General features: G+C 49.5%; 1 long non-coding RNA gene across 1 annotated transcript; it reads right to left on the reverse strand.

The window, feature by feature from the left end:
* Positions 1 to 2,252: 2,252 nt before the first annotated feature.
* LOC144099305 (uncharacterized) lies at positions 2,253 to 10,908 on the reverse strand. Its single transcript, XR_013307371.1, has 3 exons — positions 10,811 to 10,908; positions 5,293 to 5,399; positions 2,253 to 2,384 (listed from the first exon to the last, which is right to left on the reverse strand). It is a non-coding gene; the product is annotated as an uncharacterized LOC144099305 (long non-coding RNA).
* Between the last annotated feature and the right edge of the window lie 9,378 nt (positions 10,909 to 20,286).

The raw sequence follows: 20,286 nt of genomic DNA on the forward strand, positions 1-20,286 counted from the left end.
GGAGAGCAGTTAGCGCCCCTATGCGGCTGCACATTTAAGCTCTGGCTAATAACGCTCTAATCCCTTGCTTATTTCACATGTGCCCTTATGACGCCGTTTAATTGCATTGTGAAAACAAAACAAAACTTTTATAAGCTTAGTTTTGGCTTCAAATAAATACATGACAAATTGCGGTGACCTAACGTCGTAAAAATCAGCGTTGCATTCACTCATTTGCATAATTCGGGAACCTTTCGCCGGACGAAATTATGGCGGCGAATTTCCATCATTTTTAGCAATGGCGGCACATTGTAAAAATGACGAAACGTCATTTTGACATCACTTCATAATACGTGCGTATCACGTGTTACGCGTGTCATTGTTCCAGCCAATCCGATTTCAGGAAGCGGCCATTTTTGGTATGCATCTATTTTCTCCAAATTGGTAAGTCGAGCGCATGTGCTCTCATACGTATCACCTTTATCTTCTTTTGCCCTTCACGATCACTTATATTTACCAGCCGGGCACCAAGAATAGCGCTGCTGAAAATGTTTTTGCAATGTCACGTCAATTTGACGTCAGCACGAAAAGTGCTTCTGCAACAGACGATGATTGACACCCACCTTGCCCAGCCCTGTCGCTGACTGACACTTCTGACAGCCAATCAGAGAGGCAACATGACGCCGACAGGCGAACGTGAATATCGAGAATAGACCCCCTGGCAGGTGGTGGTTAAATCACTGATTGGTCGCACGAGGTTGCGCGGGAAAAGCAGCTTGGATCGCACGAATTCAACGGGGGCAAAACCAGCTTCCATCCAAGGACAGTGGCGCACCGCTTAACTGCTGTACCACTGTACCAGGACTGGTACGGGACTCCCTGGGATCTCTGAATGTGAATTAAATAAACAGCAATTATGCGTATATGGGCATTAAATTATTTGACATACCGTCATACCTTTAAGGCGGAGCGCGGGTCGTGCTGGGGTGGCGACTTCCTTCACGTAGCTAGCGCGCTGATCAGAAGGGGTGCAGTGGCGGATACGTAGAGCCAAGCAAATGTAAAATCCTCAGCTGCATGACATCGGGTTGCATCACGCCGCATCACGGGCCGACTGCGCTCACGATGCGAGACGGCCGGCGTACGCCTTCTCACTCGTGGGAGCTTGGGTGTCGCCGGTACCTACCGTGAAAATAGGCATGAGAACGCTTCCTGCTTGGTGCTCGGCCATCATGGGACCGCAACGGTCGGAAATGTGACCCAAGTCGTTCTGGCAAATTGCCCTGTTGGAAGAGGCGGCAATCTTTAAACCCAGGCGATGTGCTTGTGGTAGAGCATCCACCTCGCATTCGGGTGATTCTGGGCTAGGTCCCCACAGCTGCCGGGTGGCCATCAGTTTTATAATGGGTACAAGATTTTCCTCAGCCTGGTGATCGACTCTTCTGGGGTGAAATGCTTCGAGAAGGGCCTTTGGTCACTTCGCCCTCTCGCGATGGAAAATCTATATGCTATAGGGACCGAAATTGTCCTTGTGCGGTAAAGCCTACCGTGGCCCTTTTTTACACAAGGTGGGCTCGAAAACCCCTTTCCCAAACATTTCGTCCGAAATAAGCCGAGCACAAGGCGAGAGGAAATGTTTTACCTATTGTATCACCGGTGGGTAGACGGCGGCACAGGGAATCGAACCCCGCACCTACCGCATGCGGGGTGCTCAAATCACTCTAGGGGCTCAAACCTACGGCAGAGTGACGAGATTTGAAGGCGCAGGCTCCTTTGCTATAACCCATCCACCCTGAAAAGCCGAGCACCAGGCACTGGGATAGCCTTGCATCCATTTGAAGGAACCGGTGGGTAGCCGGTCGCCAGTGGGGAGCCGAACCCGCTTCGTCCAAGACAGGAGTGAAATTGTGAAGTTTTCTCTTCAAAATGTGGAAGGATTGCTTGCAGTTTTGACAGTCGAACGTGTACGTCTGTTGAGACACGCTGTTGAGAACGTGTACGTCTGGTGAGGTATCCCCATGCAATCACGGTAACACGAACCACCTTTGCAGGTCGACGTGCTCGAAACTGGGTTTACCCCCAAAAAGGCGAACCGGGGGTGCAGCCTCCTCCAAGCGCACATCCGTGAGGAGTCCAGGCACCGGCCCGGAGGACGCTTGCACACATTTGCACCGGTGGGTGTCAGGCGGTGGGTTTCGAAACAACCACTAATAATCACTTTGAGCCAGAAACGAAAACACTGTGTGCGCTAGACGTGGCCCCACATTTATTGAGATGACTTGAGGCGCGATGAGAGGCGGCGACCAGCCAACAACACGTCCGCTCTGCCCGCGTGCCTTAAATGTTCCTCTGTGAGCGTGTCCGGCACCTCCCCTTCATTTGAAGCCCCAGTCCATGTGGTGGCGCTGCAAGGCAATCGATGGAATGGTGCCATATAAGTTCGCCAAGAATACGGAATATTCAAGGCTACTGAGTCGGCTCGGTAAAGACGTGGTCACTGTTTTGAGGGACATTGATCCAGTATTCCTTCTAGATGCGCTGCCTAAGAGGGAGACAGTAAATACCGGCATTCACGAAAAACCCTGCAGAAGCTAAAGCAGCGTTACCACCGTGTCCGAAATAAAAAAGGTGCGAGGGAGATTTTTCTCCATCACGATAGCACCCGCCCTCACACCAGCCTGAAAACAAAAGAAGTGATTGCCAAATTTGGGTCGACTGCGCTGCCTCAACCGCCATACAGTCCTGAGGTAGCGTCTCCTGATTTTCATTGTTTTCGGGCGGATAAAAGATGCGCTGCCCAGACTTCAGCATATGACTAGAGCCTTCACTCGCCATCTCTTTTCTCGCGTCGTGAAGGCACGGCTGCACCAGAAGGAAAACAGCTGGCACAAAGCAGGCATGCATGCCCTCGTTCACCGCACGAGCAAGGCCATTATCGTTGACGGAGATTACGCTGAAATGCAATATAGATCCGGCAGATATGTGGTGGTATTCTCTGTTAATTGCATAAATATTTATTAAACAATGTCTCAGAAAACAACGAGGAGTGTTAATTTATGGACAACCTACAAATGACGCATGTCGACGGTCTTGAAAAGGAACTCGGGCCTTAGCCTAACATTTCGGTCGGCGCGTCCACGCTCTGCATTGTTTTGCACCGACACGACTAAACCTTGGCCTGCGACGCACACCTGACAGCGAAGCGTGATGCAGGTGCGGCAATCCGCTCTCCTGGCACAGCAGACGCGCAGACGACAAGCGCCGGGGACGCAAAGCAAGCGCCAGTTGGCAGCGTTTGGACGAAGAAGTGCGGTGGTTGCCTAGAAGCTCTTCGCACGTGATCGAAGGGATGTAGGCCGCAAGAGCGCCAGAGAAGCAATATAAGCTGCGGAGCTCCGAATATTCCCGTTAACAGCATTCAATCGTCTGTCTCTTTTATGACATTGGGTTTGTATTTCTAACCTGGAAGCTTACTTTCGTAGCTATAGCTAAACTACGCCCCCTCTTCGACCCTTCAGCGTGGCGCCAGTTGAGCTCCGTGGCGGCGCCGTTGGTCACGTGGCTGGTCACGTGGGTTGATCACGTGGTGCGGCCACTGGTCACGTGGTTGGTCACGTGGTGCGGAACAGCCGGCGGCGCGGCGCGCAACAGCTGTGCGCATGTGCAATTTCAAGTGGGACGAAGATGAAGACGTAACGCCCTGCGAAACGGAGCGGCGAAAGACTGACTTTGCAATTCGACTGAGCCACTCGGCCAGATGTAGCTATCGCGTCACTCCAAGTTTAACCAGAGCTAAACCACAGCCATTTTTTTTTTGTACTATTTCATCGCCGCGTATTATTGGCCATATCGTACACAGCAGGTACAAGCCGTTTCCCTTATGCATAGCCAGCAACGACGACAGTAGGTGTCATAGTCAGCCCATGCCATTGGCAGATTTTATTACAGTGCATTAACTCCTTGTTTATATACTACGCGCTTGCCCTCGTTCAAAAGAGCCGTACATTACCTAGCCTCCTCTGCACTCTGCTTGGTGCAAGTCATCATCCAAAGTTTTACATCTATTTTTTCCCCAGCCATTTCTTGTTGCTGACCTGAGAAAATATGGCTCGTGCACTACGATTTCTTGCTCTTCGCCGGCCCCGCTGGGAGCGATATGAAAAAGAAAAACGCAGTAAAGCGAAAAGCACCCATATTCAAGGGCACTGTGGGGCTCGCAGCAAACAACAACGTGGTAATGTTTTTTTTTTTTGGGGGGGGGGGGATTATCAAAACGAATGTCTGCAGTCACCATGTTTAAGATACACTGCTGTTTCTGGGCAATCAATCACTCTTCAGGCGATAACACGTCACAGATATGGTACGTACCCGTAGCCGCACCGTTCTTGCCTATATCTTTTTGCTCATGCAATGAAGACAGGCAAAGGTGCTCACGTATCACGTTTTTGTTACTCTGACTGCCAAGAGCCGGTCGCAGTTATCTGAAAAACTAGTATAATTGATAGAATTTGCTTTCTTGAGGTTCTGCATTCCTAGGGTCCCAGGCTGCTGACTTCCACTTTTTTAGTAACTTAACATAAGCAACCTAAACAATATATGCAGGCAAGAACGCCTGCTAGAGTCTTCTAACCTGTTCCTGGGAGCTACAAGTCATCGCATGAACACAGCCGACGAAATACACAAAAAGAACAGGGAAGGACCATGCTGAAGACCCCCGGAGAACAAATCAGAAGTGCTCTGCAAAGCACACGTGCTGCTTGAGCAGTGTTCGAAGGGTGTTGTTAACAGACGGGCGCTGTCGTGTGGCAAAGTGTACATGGGCAAAACGGGGCGGGATGCAAACACACGACTAAGAGAACACAGAAATTCACTGCGGCCGAACACGAACGTGCACTTGGCTCCCCATAGCAAAACGTGTCCCTGCTATCTCGGGATTGAAAAAAGCTGTATTCCTTTCAAACTTGCTAATCAGATTCCAAAAGTGAGACCCTGAAGCTATCTGCACAAATAGGCGCAATGGGAAGTGTGTAAGCATTCCTTCTTTGAACTTGCATGATAATGCGATTGCCTTTATGGGTGCCTCGTGCAAGGCCTCGTTCCTTTGTTGGTTTATGTTTTGTTCGTGTGCCAAGGATGACTTCTCCTTTTACGGTGTTCTTCCTCCAATAAATATCCATTTGAGTGTTAGCGAGTGAGCTGTGTGTTCTGCTCTGTGTATAGCACCGCTCCAGTCTCTATATTACACCAATACATGCCGCGTTGCCGCCAACGTGTTGCCACCTGACAGCAGGCAGCGCGTCTACGTACAATAACCTGGCATCCCTGCGAGAGAAACGTAGCAAGGAGAAAGGGGCACGGGTACACCGCTGCAAGTCAGCCTGCAAGCACTCGTTTCGCAGTAACTTTTGCACGGGAGAAATCTGAGGCACAAAAAAAATATTTATTTATATCGTTGAGCCCTTCAAGATTCCCTGTTGCGGTACGAGACTAATGTATCGCAGGTTTTTTGGAAAATAAGGCGTAGATTTTTTATTTCGAGTGAATTCGTGACTGCGAACATTTAGGCCTCTTAGTCCACGTCTGAGAGATTACTGTGACCTTTCTGTGCTGAAAAACATTTCGTTTTTCGCGACAGACAATGAATACTACAAGCTCTCGCTGGTTCACTAGGCTGATGACACTTGTTTTCTTTCTATCTTCGCTCTCCTATCCTTTAACTCTCCTACTTTCAGCACGCGGCTCCGAGTTTGGCTCGGCTTGAGCCAGTAGGCAGGCCCGCGCACTTTAAGTTTTTTTTCTTCCTGTCAGCAACAGGAGCAGCAGTCGTCATGTGACCTCGGTTAACATAGGGCGCCTGGGGGGGGGGGGGGGGGCACAGCTGACGAGCGGCTTGTTAAGCCCGCCTCAGCATGCTGAAAGAGCGCATACGCGCCTTCGTGCGAGAATGTCTGATCAGAGGCCATTTGAGCTCGGGAGGAGCATATCTGATACCTGATTTAATATCTGCCACTGGTCCTCAGACCCAAAATATTAAACTTATTTTTGGAATATGGCGGAGTGCTCGGCTTGAGGCACACTGGCACGGGGCGGCCCGGGGCATATTAGCGCGCGCCTTTTCTTTTTCTCTTGGCTCTCCTATCCTTTAACTCTCCTACTTTCAGCACGTGGCTCCGAGTTTGGCTCGGCGTGAGCCAGTAGGCAGGCCCGCGCACTTTACTTTTTTTTCTTCCTGTCAGCAACAGAGCAGCAGTCGTCATTTGACCTCGGTTAACATAGCTAGCAAAGCAAATACTAAAGCAAGTCTAATTGCTTTCAGGTTGACAACACAGGCGACTACTTGGAATGCACGTGCGCTCTATAGTCAGATACAACTAAAGTTCTCCCACATTCCTGACCGACAGCCAGAATTCCGCTGTGACAAAAAGCAGACTCACGAGACGAAACCATAGCCCAAGAAATCTGATGCATCTGGCTTGTTTGATTTAGTTAAACTCTAAAAGTTATTGTTTTTTTTTTGCCTTTTTAGATTGGTCAGCGGAATACAGGACGCTGCGGACCGTGGCCCGTTGTTAGCAACTGCTGCTTTTTTTTTAAATTTTGTCCTACTATAGAGAGACCTCATGGGCCTAATACAAAACTGTGACAGCCGCTACCATTATGGCGAAAACAGTGACACAACCAAATAGACGTCTTAGTTTTTCCCACAATATAGTGGAAAAGGAGGAGTAAAGTAGACGAGAACAAACTGCTCCTAATAACATAATTCATACTGCAACGGGACGCCAGAAAGAGATGGCTTCTGTCAGTTCAAATGAAATGCGATTGTCTGTCTGAGTCAGAAGAACTACATTTTGCGCTACTTCCGTCAATAATAGAACCCTCCTAGTTAGTATACAGAATTTGCGCTTTCGGTTTTTATTATTATTATTAATCATAAAGACATATATAATACAAAAATTGAATTGAAAAATTAATACAGCAAGAGGTCCCAAAACTGCAGCAGGACCTCTTATGAGAAAACTAATAACTTGAGAAAGTAGACTAGTTTCATTGTCCCCTGTCTCGAATTCGCAGAATTGTGCCGTTTTTCAGGTGCGCTAACGGATTTACACCGCGTGTTTCAATGTTGGTGCACTGGCGCAATGTTGGTGCAGGTGCAGCAGTTATTATTTCTTCACTCCGTTCTTCCATAACTTTTGCATTAAAAGGTCTAAATATATGCAGATATTGACCGGCACGAACTGCTAGCTTTTTCAAGCAAGTTCAGGAAAGAACGAAAAACAGTGTTAGGACAACGTTGTCGTCGGCGGTGGAGAAACGAACGAAGAGGGGACCGCAGCGGTGGCCGAGTGGTTGAGCATCTGCCTTGCATGCGGGGTTCGATCCCCAGTGCCGCCGGGTACCCACCTATGATACAATGGGTACAAGCTTTCCCCTGGTCTGGTGCTCGGCTTCTTTAGGGTGAAATGCTTGGGAAATGGGTCTTTGACCCAACCTTGAGAAATCGGAAATACCTTGTGCCATGGCACTCTTTGGCCTCAGATGCCCTTGTGCCATGAAAATTCATCATCATCATCATCATCATCATCAAAGAAGAGGGTTAAGGGAATGAAGTCAAGCTTTCGACGCGGTTGTCCAAGACGCACTGCACAACCTAATATGGAGGCACTAAATATAATAATCAGAGCGAAGTAGACTTCAAAGGCTCATGAGAAGCTGAACAGTTAGTGGAGTTAATGACGGACGGCTAGAACGGATGACGCAGATAGAATTTGTCAAGCTGCGCGCCCGTTATGTTCCCCACGCATAGTGCCGCCATCAGTCGGTGCGCCGGTGAACTGCATCCGCGCGTCGCCGCAGGACTCAGTCAAGGGATGGCGCGGGCGTAGCCTTGTAGTCGGGGTCAACGTTTTTTATAAGGGCAGTTGGAAAACAGCGGCGGCGCGCCAGATCGGCGCGTCGTCTGCTACTTCCAGCTTGAGGAGCGTCAGCAGACGGTGACTCGCGTGCGTACAGAAACGTATTTATAATGAACACAAACGCAACTTTGGCCTTCATCTATTTTGCATTAATGAAACAAGACGGCTTAGTTGAATTTATAACCATAACATTAGCCGGGCACGTTGAAGACGCGTTGGCAAACAGCTTATCACATGCGTATTTGATACACTTTCAAGAAATAAAGCTAACGTGCTCCCAGTGTCGATCAGTTTACTTACAGAAAATCCCTCAACCACCAGGACGATTATATTACGGCGAAAGCCTTTAATGGTTCATACTCGCGGTGTCCATCCGTGGCACTCTTCAACTCGATAACAAAAAAATATTTGTGCACGACAGCATTCGACCCACCATCCCTCCGTTCCGCAGCTGCGCCTGCTAACAACTACGCTACTTCCTGCCGACGTATATGTAGTTCTCCTTTTCTAGGACGCTGGAGAGTGTTTGCGGAAAGGCGACGAATCAGATGGATGCCTCCCAAATGCCATCCAGTGTCTCCAGGATTTAAGATTCACAAACAATTTTGTACGTAACATCTTAACCAAACATGAGTAACACAAGCAGCAACACCGCGCTAAATGCTTTCGCCTCACCGCACTTTCGGTCAACAAAGTGCACCCTGAATTTTTTTCACCTCGACGCATCAAAACAGAGAAAGTGGCTGAAGGAAAAATTAAAGGTGCGGACGCCGCAAGAAAAAAAGAAAGAATAAGCATTTTGTGTATTAGCAAGCTTTTGCCAGTTTTTATTTACAGAATGGTAGACACTTGGGCTTGTTGCTTCATTTCAAGGGTAGAAAACGTAGCGCAAAAAATACAGGGACACAGAAAGGCAACACACGCAGCGCTAACTTCCAAGACAGGTTTTTTTAGGCAAAGGAAGGGTGTTTTTTTATACCTACTTATCATACAACCACTATCAAACCATGCGCTAGCAAAGCGTATCAGAGAGATATGAGAGCTTCTTTGGCAAGAGAGCGACTGAAGGGCTACTCACACAGTCATCTTCCAACAAGGAAATCCATTCCCATTCAATTAGTCGCTCTGTTGCGAAAGGAGCTCTCATATCTGACTGATATGCTTTGCTAGCGCATGGCTTGACAGTGGTTGTATGATTAGTATGTATAAAAAACCACCCTTCCTTTGGGAAATAAATCTTTGTAGGAAGTTAGCGCTGTGTGTGTTGTCTTTCTGTGTCCCTGTCTTTTTTGCGCTACGTTTTCTACCTTTATTTACAGACACTTAACTTTTAGTGATCTGATCAACAGAGTAAAGTTTAAAGACTAATTTGCACGACCACGTATTACACACGCGAGGAACCGAAGCGACGAGGGGGTAAGCGGCACGTCGTGTTTCTCCGATTTTGACGCGTGGAACCGCGGAAAGAAGAGCTTTTAAGTTTCGGTCGAGATCAACAGCCAAAGACTACACCCCCAACATCCTAGCCTCTCGTACCGCAGGCGTAGAGCAATACGTAGACGAGCGCGGCTTGAAGCAGCCTAGACCAGTAATGCAGCAAACTGTCCACGTGACCAAGCGCAGCCAATGGGGCTAGCGGCGGCGACGAGAAAGCCAAGGAAACTAATGTGGAACTGTCAAAGTCCCAGAGATGGCGCTCGCGACTCTCTGAGATGAAAGCGGCAACGGAAGTGAGGCCGCATCCCGGTGACAAGTCTCCAACTTGCATTATCTAAAAACGTTGGTTGGGGTGCTTCAATGACGCTGACATCAAGACACCGTACGTAGTTGTGATTGTGATCTTACGTGCGCCGAACGACACTGCTGCCAGACATGGACGTATTTTCTGGCAGAAATTCGGAAGGTTCGTGCCCACATCGCGGGTTACGCAGGCGCCACGTGCCAGCTGCTTTTGTAACAGGAGTAAAATTAGCGCATCTCTGTGAAACCGCTGTGCAAATGTGCCATCCATACCGCCGTCATCGCATTCAGTCAAATAAAAACTGCGTTTTCCAAAACGAAATCTCCCTTGCATAAACAACCATCACACACGCGCACATGCAGACCACCGACGACCATTTAGACTCTGCACAAGTGTCTGCACCGGCCATACGCCGCGCTGTTGCCCCTCGCGACGTGAGTGAAACGTTTACCACTATGCGAAAAACAGTTCAGGACGCAGGAAACCACAACCGCCGTTCCATTTCGATACATACGGCTGCGCTTCCGAAGTTGGTGCAGCATCGATGGCGGCGCCAATGCTGATTATAGCTCGCTCAAACTGCGAGCAGATCAAGCTGATAGATCACGAGGCACCGAACGAATCCACTTTTCGATTGGCGCACGTCGTGTCGCATGCCGCAGTCGCTTCCCATCGATGTACGAGTGACATTTGTGCTCGCTACGCATGACCGGGTGCGCAAGCACCGGTTCGCGGCATTTGTGGGAGCGCTGGGATGTGCTTAACTACGTCTCGACATCGGCAACCTGCAATTCAGTTTGCCGCAACTCGTATCGCCACCTTGTTGGCACGAACATCAACGCTGAGGCGGCCAAGCAGTGCTCAGGATATTAATTGTTGCCTCCGTTCGCTTAGAAATTGGGCATTTGCATCAAGCTGGACTAAACTGACTCATCGTAATTGGTCTCGTTGGGCTCCTCTAACACTTCGACTGCTACGGACCTCAAGTGGAAGAAAGAAAAACCCCAGTGCAGCTGCGCAACAGACTGCCACAGCATCACGCCACAGTCGTGAAGGAGACCCAGGCGACAACAGACCTGTTCCCGTCGCGACCGTGGGAAAAATTCACCGCTCGTTTACCGTTGTGCGAACGCGACTCTCAGCAACGGGTGGCTTTGAGCGAAGTACTTACAACAGTTGGAGTGTCATGTGACTCGATGCAAGGGTGTATACCTCAGTTGTGTTTGTGCCGCTACACTCGCAGTCGCGCACGCTCAAGCTAGAGAATGCGCTTTGCTTAACGTTATAAAATACAAGGGTGCGGTAACCAGTGCTGGGGTGCGGGGGGTGAGCGGTCATAAAAACCGGCGATGAGGCCGTGATATCAACGAGCGTGCATTCGACCGATGTGGATTGCGAGTATGCCTTGCTGTCCTGGCGAGCAACATTTTTTTTTTGTCTCGTGACTGAGCACAGATATGAAGGGAGCCTAACACCCTCACAACGGCTTAGCGCGTGGCGCGATGGAAATTCCTCCCTTTGTCTTCTGTCTACGAAAAGCATTGTTCTCTTCTAAAGCCACGAAGGAGACGATAACAACTGGGCATTAGGCAACAATGCATAAATTGGTATGTTATCTTTCTTGGAACTCAGCGTCCTGCATCGTTTTTATAGAGAACTTAAGTTGTGCATAGTTTCGCAAGCAGGTACGCTGAGGGCAATAGAGGTCATATATTCAGCGACTGGTCAGGGACTACTTAGATTTGATAAAAAGCCAAAAATTAGCACCATATAAATAGGCGAAGTCATGCAATAAGAAAACGCAGCACAGATTCGGCACGTGGCGTTGTCACAGCAGGTGTAATTCTAGAATGCCTCGCTATACACGGTAGCGCATTGGTACGGTAACACCAGTTCATGATATCTGCAGTAGCTCCCTGATTAACGTTTGTCTCTGAGCGCTTACTTATCCACCGGCTTCCCCCGCACTTGATTCATGCTGATTCAAGGTGCCTAGCTGCTCGGGAACATCAACGAATCTCGTTAATCCCAAGCAGTGATTTTAATTGTCAAAACAGTCGTGGCGGCAGCTGCACTTGCTTGCCTCTGAGGTTCGTGGCGTTGTCAAAAGCTGGAAATAGCAAACTCAAATTTAAAGCATGCATGTGTGACATTACAGGGCGAGATCACAAGGAAACATATATGTTGGGGCAGAAAAGACAACGATAGGCAACTGGTATGCTTTCTATCTCGTTAGGTTGAGGCCGCAGACATAAAGCGTGCGTAAAAGTAAGCGTAACTAACTGGTTACTTTGGTAAGCGCAACGGCGCACGCATGCTTATTTTGTTCCCATAGGCACCTCAGGCGCCTCGCCATGAGGTTCTTGCCACTCTGCTCTTTCACGTTTTATACGTGGCCGTTTTTAAACAGGCGCCCTCCTCGAGGCAATTTCGCTGGCGGAAAATAGCCGAAAGGGCTCTCGAAGGCTTTAAAACCGTGAAAAACGGTCACCGCCGCCTTATAAAATGCCTTGCTCAACTGCCCGACTGCAGCCTCAAGGCTACTCGGCGCCGGCGTTGCTAGCGCGTTGAACGCTGTGCTCCAGTGGCGCCGCCTGGCCATTTAAGGTTGCCTAAAATCGTCTATTTAGGATCGCGGATTTTGCGCAGCTGTATGCGAGAGCATCCATAATGAGATAACGAACTTGTTGTTCCGCAGTCCCCGCATCGACAGAGCTAGGTACAGACGGAGACGTACAAAACTGGCGGGCTAATCTTTGGCGTTCCTTGAAAGTCGCGAATGTGGTGTGTAACTTTTATACGCTATGTGGGGAAAAGAGTGCGTAGAAGAAACATGACGCGGATATTCTGGACTAAAATTTAGCCATGAACCAACACGGACATCTGCCATACCTTTATTGAGAACCAACTGGGAACGCTGGACGTATCTTTAGATGCTTTGTAATAATATTTAGTAACAATGATGACGTCAAAGACCTGAAAGCCTGTACACAGTTTAGTCTATTCGTCGTGCACAAGACATTGAAGGGCTTAATACACCACGACGTGTAGCGACAGTAACTTTAACTTGCCCATTCTCAACTTCTATCGCTATAAACTGTTTCATGCTCTTCACATGCACCGAATACCTTGTGGGAAGCCTGCTAGGTTCCCGGCGTAGTGTCTGCGCGGCATCCCGCGTCGCTCTCTTTCCCTTTCTCCCGCCTCCGGCGGCGGAGAGACGGCTGGTGGCTAATCGCTGTCATTCGGCCGCAGCTCCGCCCCCGGCTTCCCAAGGGCCTTTGCCATTGGTGACTTTTGGCGGGAATTCGGGACCCGTTTGGGGTGGTCGCGCGGCGCGCGACGGTCCGAGCGGGGCCCAGAGTGAGAGAGACCCCTCCGAGACAGCGTAAGGTGCGTATGTTACTGTTCGTCCGGGCCGGCCTCTGCCGTTCGGACCAGTTCATACTCGAGCTCGCCTGCGTGGGTCCTCGATCCACCGCGGCTCGAGCCTGTCCAGGGATCCAACGACCTCTGACAGGCGCACCTTGCGTTGACTGCCCACTCTCTCTCGCAAACGGCCCAACGGCCGACACGAGAGAGATCACAGCACTGCCGCGGGGACAATCTCCTGCAGCGGCGTGCTAGCGGCGCGCATTTCTCTTGTTGCCCCGAGCGCGCACCGGAGCCTTGCTCTGAGCGCGCCCCGGGACGGGGTGACTGTTGAGTGTGTGTATGTACCGCTGGAGGACGGCGTCAATAAACGTCTCCTTTGTGAACTTGGAGGCCTGTTTCTTGCGGCGAGCCGCTCTCCTCTCTGCAGAGGTTGAACGCCGCCGCAGCGGTGCCCCAGGGTGCGTGTGGTGACGGCTGATCGGGGCCCTTGACTCGCGCGAAGCTCGAACCCGCGGTGGGTAGTGGCCTGTGCCTACTGAGAAACCCACAACTGGCGCCCAACGTGCTAAGTCACTGGCTCTTAGCCTTTGATAGCACATTTGCCGAGCAGGTCGCTTTGACGATCACGCTTGCGCACCATGTCTGCCACCCCCATCGGGGCACTCGGCAGCTACGTGTCGGCTCCCTTAGGAGTCGTAGCGTCCTTTGATCCGTTGGCGGCTGTTTCTTCGAATAGCCAAACACCGTTGTTGGCCGCGGCCCCCATTGGGGCATACGGCGGTAAAACCCCCAATGTCGATCACGCAGCTCCCATTGGAGCTGTATCGGGAGCACCCTGCGGTGCACCCGTCAATCACATGCCTCCGCTGTGCGTGCTTTGCACCCAGTGCGAAAGCGGTGCGTGCGACGCTGCCGCAACCGGCCGTCCTGCACAGCAGCAGCCGTGCCCGCGAGCAGTCAATTCTGCTCTGGGAACGGCGAGGCACTGGCCCGGCTCCCTGTGGAAACCGCGCCGCTCATCGAACTGGGCGCCTTGCCTCCTGCGTTCGTGCAGCCCGCCCAAGCCTCCTCTGAGGCCGGGGCGCAGTCGCTGCTAAGAAGTGCTGCCCAGATGATTCAGTCGCTGTCAGGGGCGGTTGAGACGCTTTTGGCCGCGCCGAAGGTGTCTCACCCCGCGGTCAAGTTGCCCATGCCAACATACCGCGGGTATGATGACCTCCTCAGTGCCCGGGATTTCCTCGAGTCCCTCACCCATTACCAGAGAGCTATGGGTCTCACTGATCAGGTTGTGCTTGCACACATCATCCCCGCAGCACTGACTGACACCGCAGCTAGGTGGCATCGGCTTTCCGGCCACCGGGCAGCGACTCTCGAGGAGTTGTTCTGCTCGTTTAGCTCATTTCATCCACGCTTGCAATGCGGCATACTTGTGGTGCGTCGTACTTATGGGCCGGATCCACATGCAACCTGTGCTTTGATTCTGGAAGTAGTGATCACGACGCTGCAACAATACGCCTCCCCTCTTCAAAAGTGGGCCTGCTGCGTCAAAAGCACCGCGCCGTGAGTTTGGACAACTTCTCCACAACCAATAGTGCTATCTTTCTGGGAAGCCGCACTATACTTCGTTTCATGCATCAGGTGCAACACTGGTAAAGCTAGCGCACTTTTTTGCAGCCGCCGCGGTGGCTGAGTGGTTATGGCGCTCGGCTGCCGGCCCGAAAGACGCGGGTTCAAACCCGGCCGCGGCGGTCGAATTTCGTGGAGGCGAAATTCTAGAGGCCCGTGTGCTGTGCGATGTCAGTGCACGTAAAAGAACCTCAGGTGGTCGGAATTTCGGGAGCCCTTCACTACGGCGTCCCTCATAGCCTGAGTCAATTTGGGACGTTAAAATCCAATAAACCAGAAACCACTTGTTTGCGCTGCCCGCATCCGCGAGCAGAGAGTAGTGCGTTCCTTGTAGTGAGCGAAACATAGTGGATCCTTTGCCTGCAGGCTTACGACATGACACATTTGTCATGAACTTGATCAAATGGACACTTACTACTGACGTCACGCTGTACATCTCTCGTGTCTTAGACCACTCGGGCACAGAGCAAGCGCGGAGTAACACGCCTCCCTTTATTTTTCCGTCCGGTCTACTTCCATACCTTTCACAGCGTTGCACATGATGTATGAAACGGAGTATAGCCTTCCTTGACCACCGGTAAAGCGCACTCAACTGTGCGACTGCCACTATCTGCAAAGCATAGATAGGCCAAGGCCGGTTATTGGGCGGCTGAACTTGGCGGCACGCCAAGATGCAGAGCCGGCAGCTGGTCAAGATCGTGCTTCCCCACACACACGTGCTGGCCCAAATGATCTTGGTCCATCATGAACTGGACCTATCCCCATGCCATCCGCATATATGGCTTGAGGATGAGAATTGGCGACCGCCCCAGGAGCAGTTTATATTCCATTTTTATTTTCGAAGTGACTTTTCTCGGGAAAATCACTTTTCGGTCATTCTACGCCAAACGTCCGAGACGTTCAGCTCGACCATCTCGAATTTCTTCAAAAAATTCATGGTAACTTATCGTAATCCGCGAAATCGAAGCCTGAAATTTTTCTGTCGAAAAAAAAATTTATTCGTTGAGGTGAGGGCAGTTTGAACACTCAGAAAATGCGAGAAACCAGGCACTGCGCAGAAAATCAAATTTTTACAAAACACTTCACCACTATTTCATTGGCATTTGCACTGATAATGCCTTTCGATATAATTCGGAGCATGAAGCTTTATAGGGCGTAAATATTTGTAAAAAATTGAAAAAAGTATGCAACTGTACCATTTTGCCGTTTTTTGTTTTAAATATCAGCTTGCTATCGCAAATTGGGAAATAACCGTTTTGTTTTTCTAGATGTCTAGTACCTATAACAAATGTTACAGGTGATGAAACTGCGTACATGGAAGTAAAAAAAATACTAAATTTCCAAAAAGTGCGTTTTTAGCCATAAACACTCGTTAATTTCACCCTGAGGTGCTCCAAGCAAAATACAAGCAATAACGTGTTACGTAGAACAGTTTATTGCCTTTCATTTCTGAAATTTTTGTCGAGGTAATTCATGTTAAAAGCGAGAAAAAAAAATTGAAGTTGAGCTCTCGCGCCGCAAGTTGCGTCGTCTCCTGACACACATCGGCTCAGGGCCAGTTTGCCTGAGTCCAGAGATGGGAATCTTCACGAGGGCGAGCCCTCATGAGGGCGTCCTCACCCTGATCTCATGAGGATTTCACTCGGTGAGGTGAGGGTGAGGGAAGATGGGCGCAAGAAAATTCGTGAGTACGGGGGTGAGGGAGGAAAGACATGGTGAGGCGAGGGTGAGAGAGTGCAAGATGTACTGTCTGAGGGCGAGGGTTGGGGTCCAATCTATACCCCTGGCTAACTTTTTTGTCTGTGTCTAAAGCACTAGTTCTTGGGGTGAAGGCTCCCGGGGAAGACGTAGTTTCTCCAGACTTTAGGTGCACGAGGTGAACACGAAAGGCGGTGAGCCGAACGCCTTCTCCGTCGCCGCGATGTACTACACCGCTGACAATGCTATGCCGGAAAAATCCCTCTTCTAACTCAAAAAGCCTATTATTTGAAACGCTAAGGCGCCCGTGTGCTGTGAGATGTCAGGGCACATTAAAGATCCCCAGGTGGTCGAAATTTTTCCGTAGCCCTCCACTACTGCACCTCTTCCTTTCTTCTTTCACTCTCTTCTTTATCCCTTCCTTTGCGGCGTGGTTCAGGTGTCCAACAATATATGAGACAGATACTGCGCCATTCCTCCCCCCCCACCAAAAAAACAAAAAAAATAAAATTGTGTAAATTCTTAGAAGAAACACTTTGTATAGTGCGCTAACAAGGGGGCACTTGCCGGGCCTTGCGGGTGGCCGCCGGTCCAACAGGAACCGCTCGCTGCCAGCAGACCAATTATTATTATTATTATTATTAAATATAAAAGCGTCTCAACATGGATTACGCCAATTGCATTGTTGAGACGCTTTTATATTTAATAATAATAATAATAATAATAATAATAATAATAATAATAATAATAATAATAATAATAATAATAATAATAATAATAATAATAATAATAATAATAATAATATTAATAATAATAATAATAATATTAATAATAATAATAATTGGTTTTTAGGGAAAGGAAATGGCGCAGTATCTGTCTCATATATCGTTGGACACCTGAACCGCGCTGTAAGGAAAGGGACAAGGGAGGGAGTGAAAGAAGAAGGGAAGAAGGAGGTGCCGTAGTGGATGGCTCCGGAATAATTTCGACCACCTGAGTATCTTTAACGTGCACAGACATCGCACAGCACACGGGCGCCTTAGCGTTTTTCCTCCATAAAGCTCCAACTCGATAGACACATCCTACGCGTACCGGCGGAGCGCCTACGCGCACGGGCGTACGCTGGATCCCGTCTGCGCATGCGCAAAGCACGACGCGCGCGCAGGCGCGAGCAGGGGCGGATATCTGTCCATGTCAGATATCCGCGCCTGAGCGCGCGCGCGTCGAAAGGGGGGTCCGGTTTACAACAATAGGAGGACGGCGGGGTTCTCGGGGACTCTTTTCTTTATGGCTTGAACCTCTCCCAGGTACCTGGAACTTTTCTTCGCTGTTTAAGTTGTCCTTTCAGCGCCCCCAAATCCCTTTTCTTCACGATTGAAATTCCTTCCTTCGGCTTGAGAGGGGGAACGCGCCAGCACAGGGAGCATGGAGGTGGATGCCTTTTTTCGACGCCCGTCGCGGCGCAGCGGTGGGCGCGTAGGCGCTCCGCCGTAAGTCTAGGATGTGTGCATCGAGTTGGGGCTTTAAAACGCAGCCGCCGCGGTCGGGTTCGAACCCGGAAACTCCGGATCAGTAGTCGAGCGCCCTAACCACTGAGCCACCGCGGCGGGTTAATTATATTTAATCCGAAATAAGATTTTCATGTCTGGAAGAAGTATTGGACACTCTGGTGAGTAAGAAATATGGAAAGGACTATTAAGCTCCGCCTTAAGGGTATGACGTGGTAGCGTAGTGGGTTAGGCTTTCCATCCTGAGTAGTTTGACAAGTTTGACACCTTTGAACGCTTTTTTCATTTCTTAAAATTCTTTGATTTAATTATTCAATCAATTGCACACACTAAACTTTCCTAATTAACATAATCAAGCATTGGAGTTTCATTCTGAGCATATTGATACCTTTGAACCACCTTTTCCCAATTTCGCCACTTTATTTTTCTTTATTATTCAATAAATTACAATGACTATCACACACCAATCAATCATAAATCACTAGAACCACCAATTACTATGCTACGATTTTTTTCCGCAACCCCCGATTATTTCCACCTGGCTGTGCCGACTAATACTACGCCGACGGCTTTTCGACCGAACGAGCTGTATACCCTACCGCGTAATGCGCGATAATGCTGTTAGGCTCATAGCCTCGAAGGTGTAGGAGAGTGCAAGGCACGGCGAAAGGAGAGACATAGGAAAGCGAAGTGAAGTTCTACATTGTTGAGTTGAAAGCACCGAAACGACACTAAGTTCCCAAGTCGAGATATGCATTTGTCGCTTCGGAAGAGTAAACTCATACATATAAAATTACTTCTCTTTCCCATGTGATATCATGTGGAAAGACAGAGTGAGGAAAGGTGAGTGCAGCCGAAATCACCTCCACTATTCTTAGAAATACGAGGCATTTAGGGGGTCATCGGGTTTTCAATACTAAGATGTGGCATTTCTGCTCTCGTCGCAAGGTAAAGATGATGAGCACGCGGGCAGTGTACCTCTGCAGTTTTATAGATTAAGTCACTGATATATTGGCAGTGCATGCTTGGTAATAAGGACAGCGTAGAGGTAGTGCACGTACGGGGTTAATTTAGCCTCATACAACCAGAACAATACGGTCATGCCAATACTTGCAGCGACTGCACACAACGTACAGGATTGAGGTCTGCTTCTGTACTGCTGGTCCTGTGAGGTTTGCAAGACGGTGATGTTTGTCCTCCGGCTACTGAGTTCCCACAACACTGGCCTAGCATAGAACTTGTGTCAGTTTACATTCTTAACGAAACGAAGGACGATGGACATTATTACTAATGAAGGAATCGAGTTGCATATCCCCAATAGCACAAAGTTTCAGATGTGGGCAGACGCATATCATATGATATGGGCCTGCCAGAAAAATCCGAAAATAAAGAGAGGAAATCAACCAACGAGAGAGGGCTAGGAGCCGACCTTGCCCGGGCGCTTGGACATGGAGTCGCAGAGGGCTCTGGTTCAAACAGTGCGGGCAGCAGCTACCGCCAATGGTGTCGCGGAATGAGGAGCACCACTCAGGCAAGGGAGCGGTGGAGCCCTCCACCCTCCTCTAAAACCCGTCCCAATGCATCCAATAAAGTTTTACCACCACCACCTCAAAATCAACGCATAATAAACCTTCCGCTGGTTTTGAGAAAAAATGAAAGGCGCATAACTGCCTCAATATTTAGGTGGATGCCATCGTTTAGTCACAGCGCTATTCAGGTTTCCACTGAACAAGTGAGCCAGTTACACTTGCTTCTCGGAGGCTTCACAGACATGAACACACCGCTGTAACCCAGGAAGTGCGGCTAGAAGTTTTTTCGCACTAAAAACAATGACTGGTGGTTTAGCATTCCTATGCACGAAATATTGTGTGAAAGCATGCTAGGCAACCCGAATTTTGCGGGTGGGCCAAACCGTATTCGGGAGTCTCCCAGGTACCTTCCGAACGGTGGTCACTTAATTTTCAAATTTTCGGGGGTCGGCCAAGCCAATTTTGCCATTGTCCCAGGTCGGATCCGAACGTGGGCCAAGTCAAATTTGAAATTTCCGATGGTGGCCAACCTCATATTTGGAGGTGCGTCAATTCCATTTTGAGACTAGGTCAAGCCTGTCTTCCACTCGAGCCTGTCTTTCACCCAAACCATAATCACCGAAAAGCCAAATCCGGAAAAGGTCATTTCAAGGTCAAATTTGGGGTTCCCTAACCTGCCCGCCATTGTGGCTGAGTGGTTAGGGCGCTGGGCTACTGATCCGGCGTACCCGGGTTCAAACCCGACCGAAGCGGCTGCGTTTCGATGGAGGCGAAACGCTAAAGTGCCCTTGTGCTGTGCGATGTCAGTGCACGTTTAGGATCCCCAGGTGGTCGAAATTATTCCGGAGCCCTCGACTACGCCACCTCTTTCTTCCTTTCTTCTTTCACTACCACCTTTACCCCTTCCTTTA

This window comes from Amblyomma americanum, chromosome 1, assembly GCF_052857255.1.
Source record: "Amblyomma americanum isolate KBUSLIRL-KWMA chromosome 1, ASM5285725v1, whole genome shotgun sequence".
Lineage (NCBI taxonomy): Eukaryota > Metazoa > Arthropoda > Arachnida > Ixodida > Ixodidae > Amblyomma > Amblyomma americanum.